General features: G+C 39.8%; 1 pseudogene across 1 annotated transcript; it reads right to left on the bottom strand.

The window, feature by feature from the left end:
- Nucleotides 1-998: 998 nt before the first annotated feature.
- Nucleotides 999-12,154, bottom strand: LOC309843450 (actin, cytoplasmic 1 pseudogene; annotated as a pseudogene). The gene is made up of 2 exons (XR_014316537.1): nucleotides 11,612-12,154; nucleotides 999-1,254 (listed from the first exon to the last, which is right to left on the bottom strand). The product of XR_014316537.1 is annotated as an actin, cytoplasmic 1 pseudogene (transcript).
- Nucleotides 12,155-22,329: the final 10,175 nt, after the last annotated feature.

Here is a 22,329-nt window from a genome sequence, read left to right as displayed (position 1 = left end):
TTTCTTTAGTTATTATAATTTTCCAATAATTTTGCTATCAGAAGTAGAAATACTGGGAAGTACTTGACAGAATCCCTGGGTCCCATGCATTATCCTCCCCACTCCGATTTTGTTGCTACAAACTGGCTCCTCTTTGGCAATCAGGATCAATCACTCCAGTCAGTAAGTGTCCCCTTTCTTTCACTGCTGACACAAAAGCATAAGGAACTCAAAATAGCCACATAGTAGTCTCAGACTTCCAATTCAGTGAAATCATTGTTGTGTCCGTTGGTGAAGCATTCCTCTAAGACCTCCAAATCTGTAGAATACAAAATTGGGAAGAACAGGAATAAAATAATCAAATAATCTGGGTTTAACACTGGAAGGAGCCACTCCTGCTATCTTGCTTATGGGAGAAATAGCATCCTACTTGTTGCTGATTCAAAGTTTGTACTATAACCTGTAAGGGAGAAACCAAACATTTTGGAGTATGGTCTCATAACTGGTCCTCTAACTGAATTTTCAGTAAGTCGTGCTACTGTTCTATCAGACCAGTCATTTGTAAGTGACAGGGTGCTTGGTTGTATCCTCTTAGCCACAGATCAACAGCAACACAAAGGTTAAGTTTATTAGCTTGTTCCTGCAAGGGAGAACACACACTGGGGAGCCATGGGGGAGTGTTACAAATGGGTGAATCGAGGAGGTTTTATAAGATTTGAAGGGGAGTTAGCCATTGAGTGGTCTTGTCAAGGATTAGTAAGAATTTGTAAACTAGTTAAATTGCTGGGACAGTCAGTGGTCTTATCTTTAACACAGGAATCCATTGGTCCCCTGGTCTTATCTTGGAACCCAGGGATCTAAATGAGATATGTTAAAATGGCATGAGTTTAAATTACTTGTCTTGCATGTTATGGTTTAGGATAGTTTATCTTTTTTGTGAGCCTTGATACAGTTTTGCAAATTGCATTCTCTGCTTCAATTTTCAGATATCCCCTCACAGCTACCATCTGGGCTTTTTTTTTTAAACTTCATCAGACGCCCTTTCAAAAAGATGAACTGATGGACTGTTATCTTCTGAGGATGTGACTGATCCAGATCCTCACAGTTCTTTGAGATGTCACTAATGTGTATTGAGTTTAGAATGGTAGTTGTTTTTCATCTCTTTCATTGTCAGGTCTTCTTGTTCTCCTTGTTGGAGGATCACTGGTTGGCTTACGTTCCATGGCAGCAACTGTACGGCAACAATTAAGACCCTGGAGATCATGTATTTGGTTTCTGCAATACAAATAGTAAGAAAAAGATTATTATTAAGGCTCACATGATACTTCAAAAACAAAATACTAGACTTCCACATTTGAGCCATGAAGATATGTCTCATAATAATTTGTAATCAAGTGATATTTCCCCTTTGCTTGGTTATGGATTACTCAGCTTTGCCAATGTTTGAATAAACAGTCCTGTACCAATTTAACTGACATGGTTGAGGACCTTAAGAGTATCATGATTGAAGGCCAGGGATGCCTACAAACTGTTTAGGACCTTAAACCAACTAAGAGGGAAGAAAATAACCCAAGACTTAAAGACTAAAAATATGTAAAGGAGTAAGAAGCAACCAGAGGCAGCTGGAGGATCTTGGTCTGATGGTCTTGGGTGAAATGATTCTATTTCTACGAGTATTTTCTTCTAAAGTTCAAGAGACAGAGCAGCTTGCACTGTAGACTGTACTTACTTGATTTTTCTTACTCTGAGCCCACTCAAAATTTGCAGGCTTAGAGATTATTTGGTAAATGGGTCAGAGATGCACATACAAATGTGGTGTATATTTTCCTCTAACTCAACATTCGCAGGTTTAATACCAAGAGACAAAAGCTTAAAAAATCAGCGCAGTATTTAGCCTTCTTGAACCTTGACATTTTTAGTGAGAGAAGAACATTTCAAAAAGCTGGACTCTGAATATGCCAAGATGAAGAAGTCTGTTGTCTTTTAATTCCATTATAATAAGCATGTTAAAAATGATTGCTCTCAGCACATGCTAATGATATGAACGATGAAATCCTTTATATGCATTATGTCATTCAATGCTGACCAGACTACAAGGAAGTAAAATTCGGCAAAATTTCAAGTTTATCCTTAATGATCCTCGACTTTCTTGGAGATACAGATCCACAATTTACAAGCTCAAACTAACATCTTCGCTGAAGCTCAGTGAGAATTTCAAGAATTCCTCAAGGCTGGTGGTCTGAAACTACTTACATCAGAATCACTTCAAGAGCTTAGTGAAGATGTAGACTTTCAGATTCCAGGCTCTGATTTCCCTAGGGTATTTTTGAGGATGGGAGCCTGGAATATTCAACTCATCAATTTTCCTACACAATTCTTATGGACAGTAAAATTTCGGGGCCACTATTTTACCTACACCCATTAATTTCAGATTTCCATTGGGTATGTTAATTTTTTAAAAGAAATCTCCCAAATAATCTAGTGCAACGCTTAGGGAATTTTGTAATATTAAGTTCTTAACAAAGTCTTTGACCTCTTGTGCTAATTTATGACACTTAATAAAACAGCTGTTTGTGGAAATAGCTAATATGCCAGATAATGGTCCACCAGATTTGTGAAGTGTGGGCTCCTAAAAAAAAAACATGGAAGGAGAATTTGCAGGAAAGAAATTTTAGAACTTAAAGAAATACAGAGGTTGGATGATTAAAATCCTCTGTGAAACTACTCTTTTATTCATTCTGTCTGTGAACACAAATTAAAATAATAAATATATATGACTAAGTAAAGAGACTATCATTGGGCGTTTTACATGTCTCGTATTAATAGTTCAGTCTGGGTTCTCTCTGCTGTAAGAGGCAGATAGCCAATCAAGCTGCCTTAAAACACTTTTTTCAGTTGGCCCATATAATTGCAAAGTCAAGTTGGTAGGCTCAGTTGGATCCAGGTGCACACAAGAGGACTTCAGGAATCTGTGTCCCTCCCCTATGTCTTGGACATTATCATTATTTGAACAAGACTTGCCCAGTAGTGCAAAAAGATGGTAACCACCAAGGCCAGGCTTGGAACACTGGCTTGGCAATTTGGCTTGGCAATTTCTGGGAAGAATCCTTCTTTTTCTCAGTAATCCCAATAAAAATCTTATGGTTGGTAGACTTCCCACACATTGATCAGAGGGATGCAGAACTTTTAATGGCCAGATCTGTCTGGGTCATGGGTCTAGGATGCAAGTGGTTTGCCCTGAGATGGTGGGGGAGGGTAAACATCAGGGAGCTCTTTTCAAAAAAGAAATATCTATCATGGGCAGATGTGAACCACAGCAATAGTGTGTAAACTGAATAGTGTACAATTGGTTTCCATTGACTGTCTTAAGCAATTTTGAGAAAATCTTCAGAATCTTCTTTAAACTTTCAATAAGATGTTTGTTAAGTTTGTTAGCCTTTGCTATGGATAGTCTTTATACAAAGATGTTTCTCCTTCCTCCCTCTTCCTTCCTTCCTTCTCCCTCTTCCTTCCTTTTCTCTCTTTCTTCCTTCCTTTCTTCCTTTCCTTTTTTTATTTCCTTCCTTCCTTTCCTGTTTTTTGACTTTTTTTTTCAAATGACCAATGCCTTTCTAATTAAAAAAAAAAAAAAAGATTTTCTGTATTTATTTGAAAGAGGGAGAGAGAAAGAGCACAAGCAGGCAGAGTGCCAGGCTCTCCTTTGAGCAGAGAGCCCGATACAGGGCTCAATCCCAAGACTCTGGGACATGACCTGAGCCGAAGGCAGCCACTTAACCAACTGAGCCACCCAGGCACCCCTGCCTGTCTAATTTTTGACTCAGTTTTAATTTTTCTCCTCATCCTGGACCCAGAGATAAAGAATAACCAGAAATCTTAGCTTGCAAAAACTTTTACTTAGCTTTGATTTAACCTATTTGGCAAAACTGGTGAGGTATATCTCACACCCTGTCTCTGTACAGAGAAGCATATATATTTAATCATAAGGACAGTGTTGTACTATTTAAGCCCACAGTCCCTGGTGTCAGACTGCCTGGGTTCAAATTCTGTCTTTGCCATTTGCTAGGTGTGACCTCAGCCCATTTTCAACCTTTCTATGACTCAGCATCTTCATCTCCAGAATGAGGCTAATGGTGCCACTCCAGTGGCATTGCAGGAAGATGGATCATGTGATCTGAGCTCTGTGGTGCATGGGAAAGGCTCAGTGAGTGTTGGCAGAAGCCCAGATTTATGCTGAAGCTCAGGACGTCCGCCATCACATTTACTAGTATCCCATTTGCTTGCCTCTGTAGACATGCATGTATAGCTCCAAGCATCAGGTCTTTCTCTCAAAATTCTTTTCTTCATTGCAAAAGATCTTCCCTGCAAGACACTCTACTCCAGTTCTGCCATGTACTTTACCTTCCTCTTCTATTTCCAGCTCTCAGGTTCCCCTTTTCTCATGACTGCTCAGAAACCTGACTCAGCAGTCTCCTCTATGCAACTGAAATTCTTGACTTTGTTGAAAAAGGTGTATAAAAGTAAATCCACACAAACAAAATTTCAGTGAGGTCAACACCAGGCAGGGGAAGAATTTGTGCTGCTGTGCATTGGTTCTTACATAACATTTCACAAATCTTGACTGCCATCGACTTGTGGCTGGAAGAGAGTTAGTTAATGCAGATGCAGTGGGAGGTGAAAGCTAAAAGCTGCAGAGACTCTGCTCTTAAGGAGAGGAAAATTTTGCATCCTATTATTGTATAGTTGAGTTTAACACAAATTAAAACCATTTTTATAAAAAGATCTGATTTAAAAGATTTTTAAAAAAATTTATTTATTTGACAGACAGATCACAAGTAGGCAGAGAAGCAGGCTCCCTGCCAAGCAGAGAGCCCGATGTGGGGCATGATCCCAGGATCATGACCTCAGATGAGGGCAGAGGCTTTAACCCACTGAGTCACCCAGGCTCCTCCAAAGGATCTGAATTTAAAAGCCTTTAAAATTTTTATTTATGTGAGAGAAAGGGAGAGTCTGTGAGTGAACCCGGGGGTGGGGAGTGCAGAGGAAGAGAGAGAATCTCAAGCAGACTGTGTGCTGACTACAGAGTCCAGCACAGCGCTGCAGCCCAGGACCCTGAGATCATGACTTGAGCTGAAATTGAGAATCAGACACTTAACCAAGTGAGCCACCCAGGTGCCCCTCATTTTGAAAATCTTTCTACAAATAATTTATTGTTTTCTCTGCATTTAATGAATCTGCTGAAGAGGAGGAAAGTGATAATCATCGTTTTAATGAATAATTATTGTATGTTTAACATGTCCCAGGCTCAGTTCCACCAGTTCCACAAATCATTTAACTTTGCCACACTACTGATTCCCACTGTGCAGATGAAGAGCAAGAGGTTTGGTGAGTGTTGGTTTCTTGTCTGAGGTCATGCAACTTTTAAGTGTGGATTTTGCATAATAACTATACAGAAGGGAGTATTTGCTTGTTAGGCATATACTGAAAGACAAATCAGAAAACTATCAAATAAAATGATGTGATATTAGGTTGGCTTTTTGATTTTATTAATCAGTGCAGTCATCTATAAGATCCCTCATTTTGGAAAATTCAGTTTTTTTAAGCCTCTCATAATGCAGCATTTCTACTTCTCTCCCATCTATCGTTTCATTCTTTTGGGTTTTTTTTCATTGATTTATGCCATAAACATATTATTGAGTATCCACTCTATTGGAAACCACATAAGACTGTGATAAATAAAAGATCCTTATTATCTCAGGAAAAGTAGGTTACTTTAACTTTATGGATGGTCACCTATGGGAATTTTAAGTCCTGTGGGAATTTTAAGTCGTTCTTCATTAAATATAAATATATATATTTATATAAATAAATAAATATATTATATATTATATATATTATAAATAAAATTATATATATGGGGGGGAGAGAGAGAGGTGAGGAAGGGAGGAGAGAAAGAGAGAATCTTAAGCAGGTTCCACACCCAGCACAGAACCCAAAACAGAGCTCAATCTCAAGACTCTGAGATCATGACCTGAGCCAAAATCAAGTCAGATACTTAAAAGAATGAGCCACCCAGGTGCACCTCATTAAATATATTTTTTAAAAACGTTTTTTGGGTGATATTGACAGGGAAGCCTAGGATAAAAAGCAGGGAAAATTTTTACCAGCACTTCATGACAAAGTGTTCTGGGGATAGGAAAATGTCTTTTGGGGGGAGCTTTTTCTTCATTCTGCCTTGTACTTTGTCTACTTTGCACACATTTGTAATTTGCTGTCAAAGAAATCTGCTAATGCACTAATAGGTAAAGAGAAAGCTGAAGTTGTTAACCACCTGTTTTAGAATCATAAAACATTTTTCTCTCAGTTGTATTGCCTTTAAGTTTGAGCTGACTCTCAAAGAGATAAGAGTTTTCAAGTTGGCTTCTAAAATTTCCAATGTTATTAAATACACTTGGTAAAAATAATTTAGATGAGTGTCTTTATTATTGTTCACTTATCTGTTTTCAAAATTTTCTCTATTAAAATAATGCCATAGAGAAATTATTCACTATAATAGATGTTGGCCAATACTTACTTCTTAGGATTGTGTACAATAGTATTCAGAAAGACAAAAATTCTAAAAAGTAGATTGACTTGATGATGTAAGCTATCTTATTTCTATTAATACTGTGCATTCTTATTTTTGACTGTTTGCACCTCATTTCTGATGGAATTCCAAGTAAAACCAAACCAAACCAAACCAAACCAAACAAAACCAAACAAAACAGAACATCCCATATCCTTAATAAGATAGGAGAGGAAGCATTTCTCAGTTCCTCATGAAGGTACCTGGACCTGAAGGCATAGAAGCTTTCTAAGCAGGAAGCTGGAGCATTTGGTCCAGGATGTGGTGAACTACAAAGTTTTGGCTCTAGAAATGAAAATTGTGAGCTCTGGAAAACAAGGAATCTAGTTCTCATGGAAGAAGATCATAGTTTAAACTACTACAAGATAAAGGTTTGCTGGTTGTCAATTTTACTTATTACTGTTTTCGGGAAGCTATTTTAAATCTGTCCATGTTTTAAAATTTGGAAACAACAGTCAAATTAAACTTCAGGTTTAAAAATATATCCTCCCCTGGGGCGCCTGGGTGGCTCAGCGGGTTAAAGCCTCTGCCTTCAGCTCAGGTCATGATCCCAGGGTGCTGGGATCGAGTCCCGTATCGGGCTCTCTGCTCAGCACGGAGCCTGCTTCTTCCTCCCTCCTCTCTGCCTGCCTCTCTGCCTACTTGTGATCTCTGTCAAATAAATAAATAAAACCTTTAAAAAAAAAAAAATATATATATATATATATATATATATATCCTCCCCAGTGCCTGGGTGGTTCAGTGGGTTAAAGCCTCTGCCTTCGGCTCAGATCATGATCCCAGAGTCCTGGGATGGAGCCCTGCCGCATTGGCTCTAAGCTCACCAGGGAGCCTGCTTCCTCCTCTCTCTCTGCCTGCTTCTCTGCTTACTTGTGATCTCTGTCTGTGAAATAAATAAATAAAATCTTAAAAAAAAAAAATCCCCTCCCCTCAAGATAACCCTTTAAAAAAAATATATGACTTTGCATTTTTTCCTGTGGGCAAAACATGAAAACCTAATACAGAGTAAAGCTAGAATACACGTCATTTAGATTTCATGCTGCTATCTTCATCTTTCACTAGAAGGTAGTGATTTGAACATATTTTTTGGTTATTTAATAAGACCCACAAACCTAGGTGAAGTTCTATGATATCAACTTGAAAAACTCAGATTGTTTGGTATAAATCACCTGATTGCACTGACCGAGTTGGAAAATGGTTCCCTTAGCAGCAGAGCTAGTTAGAGAAGGAAACAAGGTGTTACTCCATAGAATGTGCTAACATGCTATTTCTCAGTCTTAAAAAGTATGCTTAGTGATTAAAAACTGAGGCCATGTGGGAGATGAGTGACCAGTGTGTTCACATAAAGGTATCAGAACTATCAGGATTTTTCTGTTCTGGGTTTGGTGTTTCTTCTCCCACTATGTATTCATGGTGTGAGTACTGGTCAGTAATTGGATGTCTTCAAAATTCAAATTTCTATATTTCGATCGAGGATTTAGCAGAGAAAAGTTTTTTTTTTTTTTTAATCCGCATGTCACTGCTTTTAGCCCAACATATTTACACCTCAAATGCACAGAGGCATTTTAAAGATATTGTCAAGGTTTTGACAACAGGAGGACTGAATGCCTTTTAGCATTAAAGATATCTTTAAGTTTCTCATTTCCTCTCCCTGATGCGTTCACCTTCAATATTTCTTTAGTATCAACAGATTTCTGAACAACTCTCCAATAGCATTCCATTTGAAACAGAATTGATTTTGTTTTGAGGCAGCTGATATTAGGAGCTAAGTGCATATTTCCTGTTTAATCATTTCAAGTTCATTTCCTTAAAAAATGAACACACTGAGTATTTAACTTATTTGGCAGTAGGGAAAGCAAATAAAGACCTTTGGCCCTAAGCTTTAAAAAACCCAATAAGAGCTCAAGAGGCAGCAGTTTGGGAAGCAGTTAAGAATGTAATTAAAAACAACTCTAGAATCCTTAGATTGCATTGGATAATCTTGCAGGGTTTCTGAGGGTCAATGTCACAAGACATCTAATCCAATCACCCATTTTGGATTTGAATCCCATTATATCTATGCCAGGTGGTCACCCTGATGTACAATCCCTTATCATTTGGGGACAGGTAACTTAACACACTCCGAAGTACATCTCCTTCATTCTGATCACAAGGAAGATTTTCATTATGTGAACTCAGAATCTATGTCGTGGTCATTTTTTACTGATTGGTTCTGGAGAGATCGATGAGGGAGTCACACAGAATAAGTTCTAAATTTCATTTGACAGATCACTAAACTTCTAAAGACAGACTGACACTTCCGATTGGATCAACAGTTCCTGTGTCCTAGGTCTGTTGAACAGACTCCGATTTGTTTATGGCACCCAGTCTCAAACCCACGCTTCAGTTGCAGCATGAGCAGAACAGAGCCGGTCAGGACTTTCATCAACCTCATTTCAGGCAGAGGGATTCTAATTAAATAAAGCCCTAAATGACATGTACTCCTTTGGTAAGTCTGTTCTACAACTGAACTCTATTAATTGTGTCAACTACTAAATCTTTCTCATAACTATTTACTAGGTAACACTACTACTGGTACTCCCCCACACCCAACACTCATAACTCATATTGTTTCTGTTACTCTCTGCCAGGGATATTCAACTGCTTTACATATATGAACTCATGTAAGCTACTATGAATTAGCTGTTAGTATTATTCCCTTTTATTGATGCAGGAAGTGAGGGAGTTAAAGAGTTGAAGTAGCTTGCTGAAATTTATCAGGTAATCGATGGCAGAACTAGAGAATGAACTCAACGATCTTTAGTTACCTGTACAGAACGTCGCAGAATTAGTTGGATTTTCTGGACTCAAGGAAAAGGCTAGTCACATATGTCCATTATATAAATTTTTATTGGCTTATCACTTTGGTTGATCCAGATTTCTGTGGACTCTGAGCTGGCATCTGATGCATTCATTCTCACCCTAGGGTTCAAGTCATCAACATTAGCTTGTTTTCTAAATCTTATCCAAGATACTTTTAAAAATGTAATACTGGCCAGGGCCAAACTAAGACAGACCCTCTCATGCATCATGCAGAGCCATGTCTAGGTTGACACCTACCCATTAATCAACAACTTTGGATAGAAGTGTTCAACCATGTATGTGGTCTTATAATTATACTATTTTTCTAGCTGAAGTTTTCTCAACTCTAATGTCATAACACACTGAATTGTTGTAATCAACTGTGAGGTGTTTCATAACTCATTTGTTTCTTTAAAAATAGAGTAGATTAAAGATTACTACCAAATTAAAGCCACTCTCATTCACTGCCATTTTGACAAACTTTCTTGAGTATGATAAATAAGGTAGGGGTTATAGCTGGCATGAGAATAAGAGAGGATATGTCCTTGGGAGAGTGACAAATAGAAAACTCAACTCTCAAATGTATAGTGGTGGAAAATAAGATGATAAATGTTGCTCTGGTCCACATTTTCCCATCTTGGTTACAAGGATTTAATGAGAAACTTTGTCAAATTCATTTTGAGAATTTCCTCTCTCCATTCCTGTGGCCATGACCTTGTATCAGGTTCTTATACCCTCCTTCAAAGAGTATTAGAATGGATTTTTCAACTTTTTATTCTGAAAGTTTTCAAACACATAGAAAAATAGTTATAATGAACATCCACATACCAACCCAGATTTAACATTTCATCTTACTAGTTTCATCTGTATATATATATATGTATATCTTTTTTTCTCTTAACTACTTGCAAATAAGTCGCAAGCACCATGACAATTTCCTCCTGGGATCAGTCATCTGCTTGCTTTATCCATTAATGCTCTTCCTCTGAATTGTTCTGTATCTTAGAGACTCAGTGCCTGCAAAATAGGTTTCCCATACTCTCTGATGACTGGGTTCTTCTTAGGTTTTGGCTAATGGGAAGTATTGGCTGGAGATAAGATGGTAAGGAAAGAAAAGAAGACAGGATATTTCTACTGCTCTTGCTGTGTTTTGGGAAGGGCCTTTGGCACTGTTTGTCAAACAGTCCCTTTCTCCATGGTCCAAGCTTCCATTGCCAAGTCCTGTCAATTCCCACTGGACAGTCCTGGCCCCTGGGCTCCGATAAAACCACCTCCTCCCATTGTTCCTCCAACTCAAAAGGTAGCAGTGGCTTTCTGCTTTTGTTGCTACTTGGATTCCCTCTTTTTTACCTTTTTGCCCTTTCAACTCTGCCTACACCTATTTAACTAGTCCCCCTTATTGAATTCCTTTTTTTGAACTCTTTCTTGTGAGTTCTTTCTTTCTTTCTTTCTTTCTTTCTTTCTTTCTTTCTTTCTTTCTTTCTTTCTTTCTTCCTTTCTTTCTTTCTCTCTTTTCTTCCTTTCTTTCCTCTTTCTTTTCTTTCCTTTAAGGTGTGCACTTTATTGAACTGGATTTAAGTCAGTGCACAGGTAAGCCCATGCCTCAACTTCCCTCCCAGGGAGACCAAAAGCCTTCATCATACACCTCAAGTTGGGGAGATAGAGAGGACCATGATGGCAGACCATTCAAAATAAAACAAAAAGAACAAGTGTTAAGGAGAAGATTAAAAAATTTGGACTACATAATTTATACAAAAGCAATGCCATCACCCTCTCCTGTGTAGACTCTGGGGAGGACTGGCCCTTCTCTTCACGGAGAAATGGGGATGCTTTTGGGAAGGCAAGGGACTTCCTGTAACAATGCATCGCATGATATTTGGAAAGACTATTAAAAAAAGCAATGTACAATTGGTCCTCTGCCACATTGTAGAACTTTAGGGATACTTGCTCCAACCAACTGCTGTCACCTTTACTGTTCCAGCTTTTAAATCCTGAGTCAAATGCCAAAAAACAAAACAAACACGTCCCCCAATCCAAAATCAAAACCAAAACAAAACAAATTAAAATAAGCAAACGAACAAAGAAAGCCATGCCAATCTCATCTCGTTTTTTGCACAAGTTAAGTTTTGTCCAAAAAGGGTGGAAGGCAATGAGTCCACCTAGAAGTACCTGCAGTGGATGATGGAGGGGTGGGACTCGTCGTCCTCCTGTTTGCTTCCTGAGCCGCATCTGCTGGAAGGTGGACAGCGAGGCCGGGATGGAGCTGCCAATCCACACAGGGTACTTGTACTCAGGCTGTGCAATGATCTTGATCTTCATGGTGTTGGGCGACAGGGCGGTGGTCTCTTGCATCTCATCAGCAATGCTGGAGGATACGGTGGTGCACCCTGATAGTCCAATGTTGATTTTGAGGTCCTTGTGGTTGTCAACGTCACACTTCATGTTGGAGTTGAAGGTATTTTGAGGATGCCACAGGATTCCTGTCCAGGAAGGAAGACTGGAAGAGGACCTCAGGGCAGCAGAACCGATGGTGATGCTAATGGTGATGGCCTGCCCATCTATCAGCTCACAGCTTCTCCAGGGAGGAGCTGGAGGCTGGGTGGCCATCTCCTGCTCAAAGTCCTGGGTGACATAACACAGCTTCTTCTTGATGTCACACATGATTTCCTGCTCAGCAGGGATGGTGGTGAACCTGTGGACACTCAACAGCATGCAGGGTTCCTCAGAGGCCGCGCGCAGCTTGTTGTAGGAGGTGTGGTGTCAGATCTTTTCCATGTCATGTTTGATGGGGTACTTCAGGGTCAGGATGCCCCTCTTGCTCTGGGTCTCATTGCCCATGTGGGAGTCCTTCTGGCCCATGCCTACCATAACGTCCTGGGGCCAGGTTTGCCCCATAATAGAGGGGAAGGCTGCCTAGCGGGTGTTGTGATCGGCAATGTCAGCCTTGCATGTGTGGGAGCTGTTGTTGACCCTGAGTGCAACATATCTTCATCCATGGTGAAGTGGTGGTAGTGCAGACCCATGAGAGCTAGGGGCCTTTGTTTGCAGGAAGGACGCAGTCTCTGGGGTGGTGAGCTCTGTTTCCTTGATTCTGAATAACAGCCTTTAAATTTCATTGACATCTTTCTTCTAAAAGTAAGTATTCTCTATCAACCTCAACACCATTATCACTTAGGGGAAGTAATAATACCTTCCTAATATCATCTAATACTCCAGTTCCTATTAATGTTTCCTCACTTGTCTCCAAAATGCTTTTTATAGTGATTTCTTCAAAGTAATGCAATCAATGTTAAATCATTTTTTGATTATTATGTCTTTTCTTTTCTTTTTTTAAGCTTCTCTTAATCTGGAACAATTCCAGGATTTTATTTTCCTCTATGACATTGACTTTTTGAGGGCCCAAAGTTGTCCTCTAGCATTTTCCACATTTTAGATTTTTTTCTGATTTTTTTCCTCTTGGTGCTGCTGGACTTATTCCTAAACTTCTTACATTATTTCATAATCTGGAAGTTAGGTATAAAAGCTTGACTAAATTCAAATCAAAATTTTTTGGCAGGAGTGCTTTTTAGATGTTATTTATTTCATATTGTGTCATACCAGAAAACAACATGAGTGAAATATTTAATCATTTAGGTAAGATTATGACTATTAGATCTTTTTATTTTTAATGACCGCTAAATCTTATAAGCAGTCAATAATAAGGGCAGTTACCACTTTTGCATTTGTTTTTGTCAATTTTGTAACCTTGTATGATAACTAACTGAATGTTAGTATTATATTTCTATGACATTTTAAGCTTATGTTTTATAGGTATAGCTTAGTGACCTATGTTATTTCTATAGAATGCTATCTTGTAAATTGCACATGTTCTGTGAGTATTCGTGAAATGAATGGCCAGTCATGAGTTTTAGAGCAGTGTGATTTCTTGCTCTTTTATCTTAGTTCTTCTTTTACTGATCTCTTTTTTGCTAATCTCCTCTACTCTTAGCCTTTATATCCAGCAAAAAAACAAAACAAAACAAAACAAAAAATGAAATAAGAATGGTTAGATTTAAAGTCAACTTTTTTCTGCCCATTCATATTTGTTGACTCAATATGTTTGAAAATGAACTCATCATCTTTCCTCCCAAACTTGCTCTTCTCCTTTTATTGCTTAATATGGTGGTTAGCATCATTCAATGGCACCAACTCCCAGCTAAGCATGCATTTTTGGCTCCTGACTGTTACTCACACCCCTTATCCAATTAATCCTCAAGGTGTGTCCATTCTGCCTTTCTGGCTGTGTCTTTTTCAATAACTTGAATCTTAACCCCATTACTCAAGTTCAGTTTTTCACCAACCCTTAAGTAAACTATCAGAAACTGCCCTCCCTGCTTCCAGGCTCACACCCTCAAATCTTTCTTCTACATTACTTCCAGAAAGTTCATTCTGATATGCAGATTTCCTCATTTCATTTTCCTGCTTAAAGTATTTTAATTGCTCTCCATCACCTACAGGATGCAAAGCCCTCCATGTCAAGGCGCTGTTCAGCTCTCCAGTGTCTCATCTTGAGGCTCTGCTTCTTGCACCCTGACCTCCTACACTAGCCCTCACATGTCACAACTCTACCACAGGCTATGCGTATTTATCAACACACTTGTATCTGCGTTGTTTCCACCTGGTTACCTCTGCTGATGCTTCAATCTCAGCTAAAGATCTGTCTTTATGTGAATCCTTCTGTGATGCTCTCTGACAAAGTATTCTTGAATCCCAGTACCTAGCTCCGTGCTGGTACAAGGAAGTGAGCTGTAATTTCCTCCAGCCCACTGAAGGGGTACTCAGCCACACTTCTCCCTCCAACCCTCCAAAGGCTTTCCCTGATCCTTCCTTCCTCCTAAATTAGCCTCTATCCCCATTAATTACTCTTACAGCAAAATTTTCCTGATTTGTCTAGGCTCATGATGGCGACATGGAAATATAAAGATACTAAAAATATAAAAAAAAAAAATCACAAAGATGAAGACTCAAGGCTTGAAGCAGAGATCCTCAGGCCAGCAACAGGGCTCTGGCCTAGACCCATAGAGAAAGGCTAATGAGGTCACAGAAATGATCAGGCCAGTTATGTCATCGCCAGGAGTCAAGTCAAGGGCCAAAATCCAAATCAGGACATAGGAACCACAGCAGGGCTAAAGCCTAGAAAAGGAACCACAAGAATCTCACTGTGTTGTTCTTTTCATCTTATCTTTGAGACTGGGAGGTCAATGATGAGTCTAGAAATTTGCAGTTTGTGACATCACAAAATAGTCCTGATAATAGCTATATAAGAAGGAAGAGTGGGCATCAGTCTTAAATTGTGGTACACTAAATAACCATTTCTTTTTCTTGAATGAATCACTCTGTGTTTTTCTGCATCATAGGCAAATGAAAAACAGGGACCTAAGAAAGAATAAAAATAAACCAATGTTGAATTTTAACAAGGCCAATTCAGAAGAATGCAAATACTACTGCATGAATCTGGGTAGGAGAAGGAAAAATGTCTTAAAAGATGATTATACAAAGAATGATAAAAATAGCAGTAGAATGTATGGGAAAATGTTACCCATGAAAAAGGAAAAAAAAAAGCACTCTCTCTTAACTTCCTTACTTGCTTCGTATTTGGTAATCATGTCATTCTTCTTCCTGAAATCTTCCAATGCTTTCCTAATGCATTTGGAACAAAACCCAAAATCCTTACTATGACCTGCAAAGTCCTGGGCTCTGGCTCCTGCTGACATTTCCAGCTGCATCTCACACCTCTCTTGTCTGTCACTGGGTTCTAAGCACATAGGCCTTTCTACTGGTTTCCAAAGACACCGAGACCCTTCTTTCCTTAGGGCCTTTTGCAGATATATCACCTTTTTCTGGCATGGTCCCCTTGCCCCTGATTTAGTGTCAGCTTCTCCTGGCTATATTTCTCCCCACAGCCCTCAAAAGACTTACCCCGATCCCTCTTTCCATCTAAATTAGCCTCTATCCCCATTAATCTCTCTCCTAGCAAAATTTTCCTTTATTGCGCTAATCAAAATTTGTAATCGTTGGTTCATCTGGGAGGTCATTTATTTGATATTTGAGAGCTCCAGAAGTGTAGAAACCATGACTTTTTTGTTTATAGCTAGATAGTAGGAACTCAACAGTTAAGTCAATTGAATGAAAACAGAAAGGGAAGATGAAAAAAATGGACTGGTGCAATCATCTTTGCGGCACAGGCTCCTATTTATCCCTCAATCTCTCTCGCTATTATCTTTTCGTCATTAGTAATAGAGTCTCAATCTTGACTCAAACACACTCTTGACCAGAAGAAGACTACATTTCCCCAGACTCTTATGCAGCATGTTATAGGTCTGTGACTAATACTGGTTAACAGGATCTAAGGGGAAGTAGCATTTGCAATTAATGAGAAAGATCTTTGGAGGGGAGTTGTATGTCTCATTCTTTGACCTCTCATCCTTTCTATTGGTTGGAGTAAAGACATGATGGTTGGAATGCCTGCAGCCAAAGTGACATGCGGTGGCATGCAAAGAGTAACATAGCACGAAGTAGAAGGACCCAGATCCCCAAGGATTTTGTGGAACAGAGCTGCCATATGAGGTTGGGACTATGGAACTGTGACAGCTGTACCTTATCCTAATGGGTAAGCGCAGGTAAGGTGCTGTGGCACAGGGAATGGGACTTAAGGAAATCTGAGCGGAGTTTTGAGAGCATTGACATTAAAAGATGGAAGGACATTCTATGGATAACATGCTCCATTCATATATGCACTAAGTAATGAAATAGCATGGCGTATTTAGTTAATGATAATTAGAACTCTGGGATCATCAATATACAAGAGCTAGATCAAGAGCAGTTTATAAATAAACAGTTTACAAAACCAGATTTTAAATAATAGCAGATTGAAATTGTGGCAGAGACTCCTTCCAAAATCCATGCTCCCCTTCCTTCCCAACTCTGGTGTGATTGTTCATAATTATGAAATATTTCCACTTCTCCTCCTTTTGTTTTTGTTGTTGTTGTGGGGTTTTTTTGTTTGTTTTGTTTTGTTTTAGTGGGGGAAGGGAGGAACAGAGGGAGAAGGAGAGAGAGAATCTTAAGCAGGCTCCATGCCTGCTCTAGTGTGGAGCCAGACTCATGGCTCAATCTTACAATCCTGAGATCATGACCCAAGCTGAAATTAAGAGTTAGACGCTTAACCCACAGGGCCACCCTGGTGTCCCTCTTCTTTTGATAAATGATAAAATTGTACTTTTTCTGTCCCTTTGTAGGTAGATTCACTATGTGACTTTGGCCAATAAAATGTAAATTTTAAGAACTAGAGTAAGATTCATGCTCTCTCTCTCTCTTTCTCTAGTATGATGACTGGAAATGATTCTGATAGTGGTTTTGGGTTTCAGAGTGAAAACACCATGGATCAGAGCCCTAACAATCCAGGTTGGTTATGTCATGTGAGAGGAAAACAAGCCTTTGTTGTTTTAAGCCTTGAAGATTTTGATTGTTACTGCCGTTTTACTTAGAGTGGCAGTGTACTTAGATAAGGTAAGCTTTCCAGGCTCTTTTGCAGCTAGGTGTTGTCAGACAACTGTTTGCTGCAAGACCCAGTACAAGGATTGTCTTTAACTCCTGGGAAGACTGCATAAAGGAAGTCCCATAACCAGCGAGGATCCTTTTTGCCCTTCGGCTCGTCCTTTTTTCTGTCATCTGGAATTCAGGCAACAATCTCTGACATTCACAGAAGAGACCATGAAGCAATACAATTTCTCATGAAACTAAACATGTGACTACTGTAGAGCCCAGAAATTGTCCTCTTGGACAATTATCCTAAAGAAATGAAAACTTATGTTCATGCGAACACCTGTCCATGAATGCTCAAAGGTGTTTTATTCATAATAGTAGAAAACTACAAACAACCTAGAATTTCAACAGGTGAATGGTTAACCAAATGGCACACACAGGTCTAAACTGTGGAATACCACTTAGCAATACAAAGCAAACAAGCTCTTGATACATGAGATATGCAACAACCCAGGTGACTCTCCAGAGAATTCTGCCAAGTGATAAACCCCAAATGTAACCTACTACATGATTCCATTTATACAACATCCTCAAAGTGATAAAATTATATATACAGGGAACAGATTAGCATTGCGACTTGTGCTGATGAAAATGTCTATCTTTACTAGTATCACTGTCAATATCCTGGTGTGAGATTCTACTATAGATTTACAAGATGTCATCATTGGGGAGAACTAGGTAAAGGGCTCATAAGATCTCTCTGTATTAGTTTTTACAATTGCATGTAAATCTAAAATGATCTCAAAATTTTTCATTAAAAAAACAAAAAGAATTAAGAAAGAAAAAAGAAAACCCTACTGAAGTCAGATTTCTCCCAGATGAGTTAAAAAAGGATGAGTTAGGCTGGAGTCTTTGGGCTATTGCTGGTTGGGGGATTCCTAACAGGAAGGGGGGTGAAATGGTGGTGGTGAGAGCTGAGGAGGGGCAAGGAGGGTCAGCAGGAGGGGGTCCTCAGAGCAGGGCAAGGGGGAAGCACTTACAGTCCTTTGAAGGGCTCACAAGGTTACCCTCTGATGGAGTCAGAGGATTTTGAGGTAAGTTCAGCCAGAAAAGGGGTGAGAGCCAGCAGAGGATCTCACAAGCAGCTACTTGTAAGAGAGGCCCTCATCCCTTGTCAATTCCCACAGCAGAAGAGCTGGTGTAATGGGCGGCTCATTACTATCACCTGGGAGCTTTTGAAAATACTGGAGCTTTTGAAAGTACTGCTACCCAGACCTCACCCCCAGACACCTCACCTTGAGTGTGATGGACTCTAAGACCCATGTTACACTACCTTCCAAAGACACGGTACAGGGCATCTCCCTTACAATGCCCCTCTCCCATTTGGGGTACCAATCACCCATCAAAGATCAATGGTCAGCCAGAACCCAAGGTCTGCCTTCAAGACCAGGCTGCTAGCCACGGGTTCCTGTGGCTTCTCTGCACTGAGGAGACATATAACAACACAGACAGAGGCTAAGAGTTCGCAAGAAAAACATGATAAATGAAAGTCATACAGTGGGGAACGGGAAGATTGCCTGGAGGCTTGAAGGGCTTAGTTTGCATGCGCACAAGGAATGAGTTATTAGGGATAGCAACAATAGGGCTTTCTCAGAAATGGAAGATGCCTTTTACTAAACATTACTTAGAACAAATCTCATATCATACCTTAATGTTTACAAAGGAGACAGAGGGAGAGAGGGCAGGAAGGAACAGATTTCCCAGGGGAGGAAATTGCAATGAGAACAAGTAATCTGGATCAAGCCAGAGCATGTTTGAGCAAAAAGGATACCCGACGACGGAGGAAACTCTAAGGATGAGATAGGATTTTACATAGCAGGAGCCCCAAATGAGATTGATTTTCGACTGTTTTAAAGTGGGGACTATCGTCTAATGCCAAAGCAAGAAGTTCGGTAAATGAACACTATTTCCTATAGATTCTGATGCTCGAAGACTTTTCCCAAGTTCAGAATAAATATTTTTAAGTGAAAGACAGCTTCAACTCCCAACCATAGGGAAATGGTTGGGTAAATCCAACCATTGGATTTGTGCACAAATCCAGTGCACAGCACGAGGAATAATATGCTACCTTTACAAATGACGCCCATGACAAGAACCCGGAGAACACAGACCGATCGGGTTAAATAAAGAAAGCAAGACACAAACTGTGAGTGCTTTCAACTATGTGCGAAATGTGTATTTTCTTTTATACTTCTTCACTGTACATTTCTAAATTTCCATCAAGGAGTATATATTATTTTAATAAGAAGAACCAAAACCAAAAACAAACAAACAAACAAACAAAAGGACCCAAAACAAATGTTGTTTATGATCTGATAATCTGATGATCTGATGATCTGATAGCCCTATTTCATGTTTCATATCCTTCTTTCCCCACCAAAGTGTTCACAGAAGCACGTTGATAGCACTACAAAGTTCCTAGCTACTGATCTCTCCCTCAGCTATAGGCACAACTATTTACTTATTTATTTTAATTTTTTTATTTCTTTAAAAGATTTATTTATTTATTTGGGAGAGAGAGGTAGCGAGAAAAAGCACAAGCAGGGAGGAGAGGGGGAAGCAGCCTCCCCCAGTGAACAGGGAGCACTATGCAGGGCTCGATCCCAGGACCCTGGGATCTTGACCTGAGCCGAAGACAGAGGCTTAACCCACTGAGCCACCCAGGTGCCCTGTCACGGTTATTTATTACTCAGGCTTCCTTCTCCCAGTGCTGCCCTTGCCAAGCATTTTATGCCTCCAGTGGCTTTTTTTCTGAAGATACTCTATTGGCTTCGGGGAAGTCTCTGAGAATACCTGAACTGCTAGGTGGGCATCCTCCAACATTTAGCACATACTCTTTTCCATAACAGTTTGTATTTGTTTTCTCCTGCTGAGTAACACATTAGTACCAACTTGGTGGTTGAGAATAATTCTTTTATCTCATGTTTGCTGTGGCTCAGGAATCCAAGTATGGATTAGCTGGGTCCTTGGCTCGGGGTCTCTCAAGACTGATATTAAAGTATTGGCTAAGGCTATGATCTCTTCTGAGGCTCAGGATTCTTTTCAAGATCAGTTTTTGTTGTTGTTTTGTTGTTTGTTTGTTTGCTTGTTTGTTTGATTGCTTTGCTAAAATTCAGTCTTTCTGAGATTTTGGGACTGACCCACATTTTCCTGCTTTTTATTGGCTAGGAGTCACTTTTATCTATCAGAGGCTACTTCTATGTGACCCTCTCACAGCATATCAGCTAACTTCTTCAAGGCCAGTGGAGAGTAGCAGTTGCTGCTTTGTGTCTCTTTTAGAGACGCCTGATTATGTCAGGCCCACCCAAAGTAACCCTTTGGTTAGCTTGAAGTTGACCGAATAAGGTCCTTGTTCACATCTACAAAATCCTTTCACCTTCGCCACATAATTTAACCTAATTATGAGAGTACTATTCTATCATAATCACAGGTCCTTCCCACTCAAGGGTAAGAGATCGTATAGAGTGGGTATACCAGAGATTATGTCTTGGGGCCCATGTTAGAGTTTTACCTTCCACAAGGTTACAGAAGTAAATTAAGGGTACTGCAAATGCTGGACTCAAATTAATTTAACATATATTCTAACTGAAATTCATAATAAAAATAATACATTCTTAATACACCACATGCCATTTTTTTGTGCACATTTCAACATTGTCTTGCAATTTGTGTTTGTTTAAAGAATTTCCCAAGAATGTAACGTAACCTACTTTTAAAAAAATGAAAGTACCATTTGCAATAGTTATTCAGGTAATCTGGATTCTCTCTAGGCTATAAAACCAATGAAGGAATAAAAGAATCAACTGAAGAACCAAACACAGCCTGGAAATAAATCAGAGGCAGAGGAGAATAAAGGAATATTTACCATTTTTCACCTGATGGGGGGAATACATTTCAGATTTCCATTTAACACAAAAGTACTGCGGCTAGAAAATTGAAAAAATTTTCAGAAGTAAGTACTGAGATAGGGTAGGGTTATGTGATGCGTCTTGAGGCAGGAGGGGTGCGGCCCTGAAAAGGTGTAGCTGATGCTCTCTGGGGTTAAGAGACAGTCTGCTCTCTTGCCTCATGGCCAAGTAGCTCTCCAGTATTTCCAGCCCAGCTGGGATGATAACAGTAATGGCTAGAACTTTGATGACATTTACCATGTATCGGGCATTGGTCAAAGCTCTTTCTCCAGAGTAACTCATTGAGTCTTTGCAATAATTCTGTAAGGTATGTGTGCTATTCCTAGTATTATTACAGGTTGAACCCCTCCATTGTTTTTTTATCTTCATCTTTTCTGCTTAGCAGCTCTTTTCTATTTTTCTTTACAACACTATAGCTCCTGCTCTTCATTGTCGTTTTTTGCATCAGCTGTTTTGTGCAGTGGCTGATCTTGTGGCTAACTTCCTTCCCTGTAAGCTTTGAATACTTTCATGACAAACATTTTCAGGGCCTCTGCTAGGACTCAACCTATTCCATGTTCACCTTAATTAGATGAGAGCCACATCCCCTTGTGTTTCTAGGAATAGCTTTGTGGACAGTGCAGCCTCCCAAACATTTCCACCATTCACAGTGGAACAGAATTTAGAGCATGTTTGGTTGCAAGTGGCTGAAACCTGAGCCAAATGATCTAAACCATAAAATAATACAAGAGTTCTCACACATTTTAAGGGTACTGAAGTATCCCAGAAGTGAGCCCACCGAAGAAGCTTATAGAAAACACAGTAGCACGGTGAACTTTCGGTTCCAGAGTCTCAGAGGCAAGCACTATGAGCTCACTTCTTGACTCTTGCCTCTGCTCGGACTCATTTTGCAGCTTGGCCATCTCCACTTGGCAGAGAAGATGGCAGTTGCCAGCTCCAGGGCTGCCCCATCCCACTTTATCCAATATGACATCGAGAGGGTCTTCTCCATCCAGCTTCTGAGTGTCCCTCTGAGGGAAAGATTCTGGTTGGCCTGGTTGGGGAGGCTTGCAAGTGGCCCAGCCCAGGTGAGGTTCCCCCTGGGTTTCAGAGTAGGAGTGAAGCATGCCACTGAGTTTACTGGGAGAGTTGTTGCTTCTCACGGGGAAGGAGGCTTTGTTTCTGATGGGATGCGGACTCATGGTCTGTGACAAAACCTGTCGAGCCACTGAGCAGTGTAAGTCGGGAGATCTTCAAATATAACTTAATCTGCAATAAAGCGTCTAAATCATATTCTCCCTAACATTCAGTTTTCATTTGTGTGATGTGATTTAAGATACAGTTTGCCCTGGATATAAACCGCAGAACATGATTCGGTGAGAAAAGCACAGTGCTGCCCAAGCCATAGTGAGCTTC

This window comes from Mustela nivalis, assembly GCF_964662115.1.
Source record: "Mustela nivalis genome assembly, chromosome: 11".
Lineage (NCBI taxonomy): Eukaryota > Metazoa > Chordata > Mammalia > Carnivora > Mustelidae > Mustela > Mustela nivalis.
Note: the sequence above shows the minus strand (reverse complement) of the source record. Positions and strands in the feature narration are given on the sequence as shown.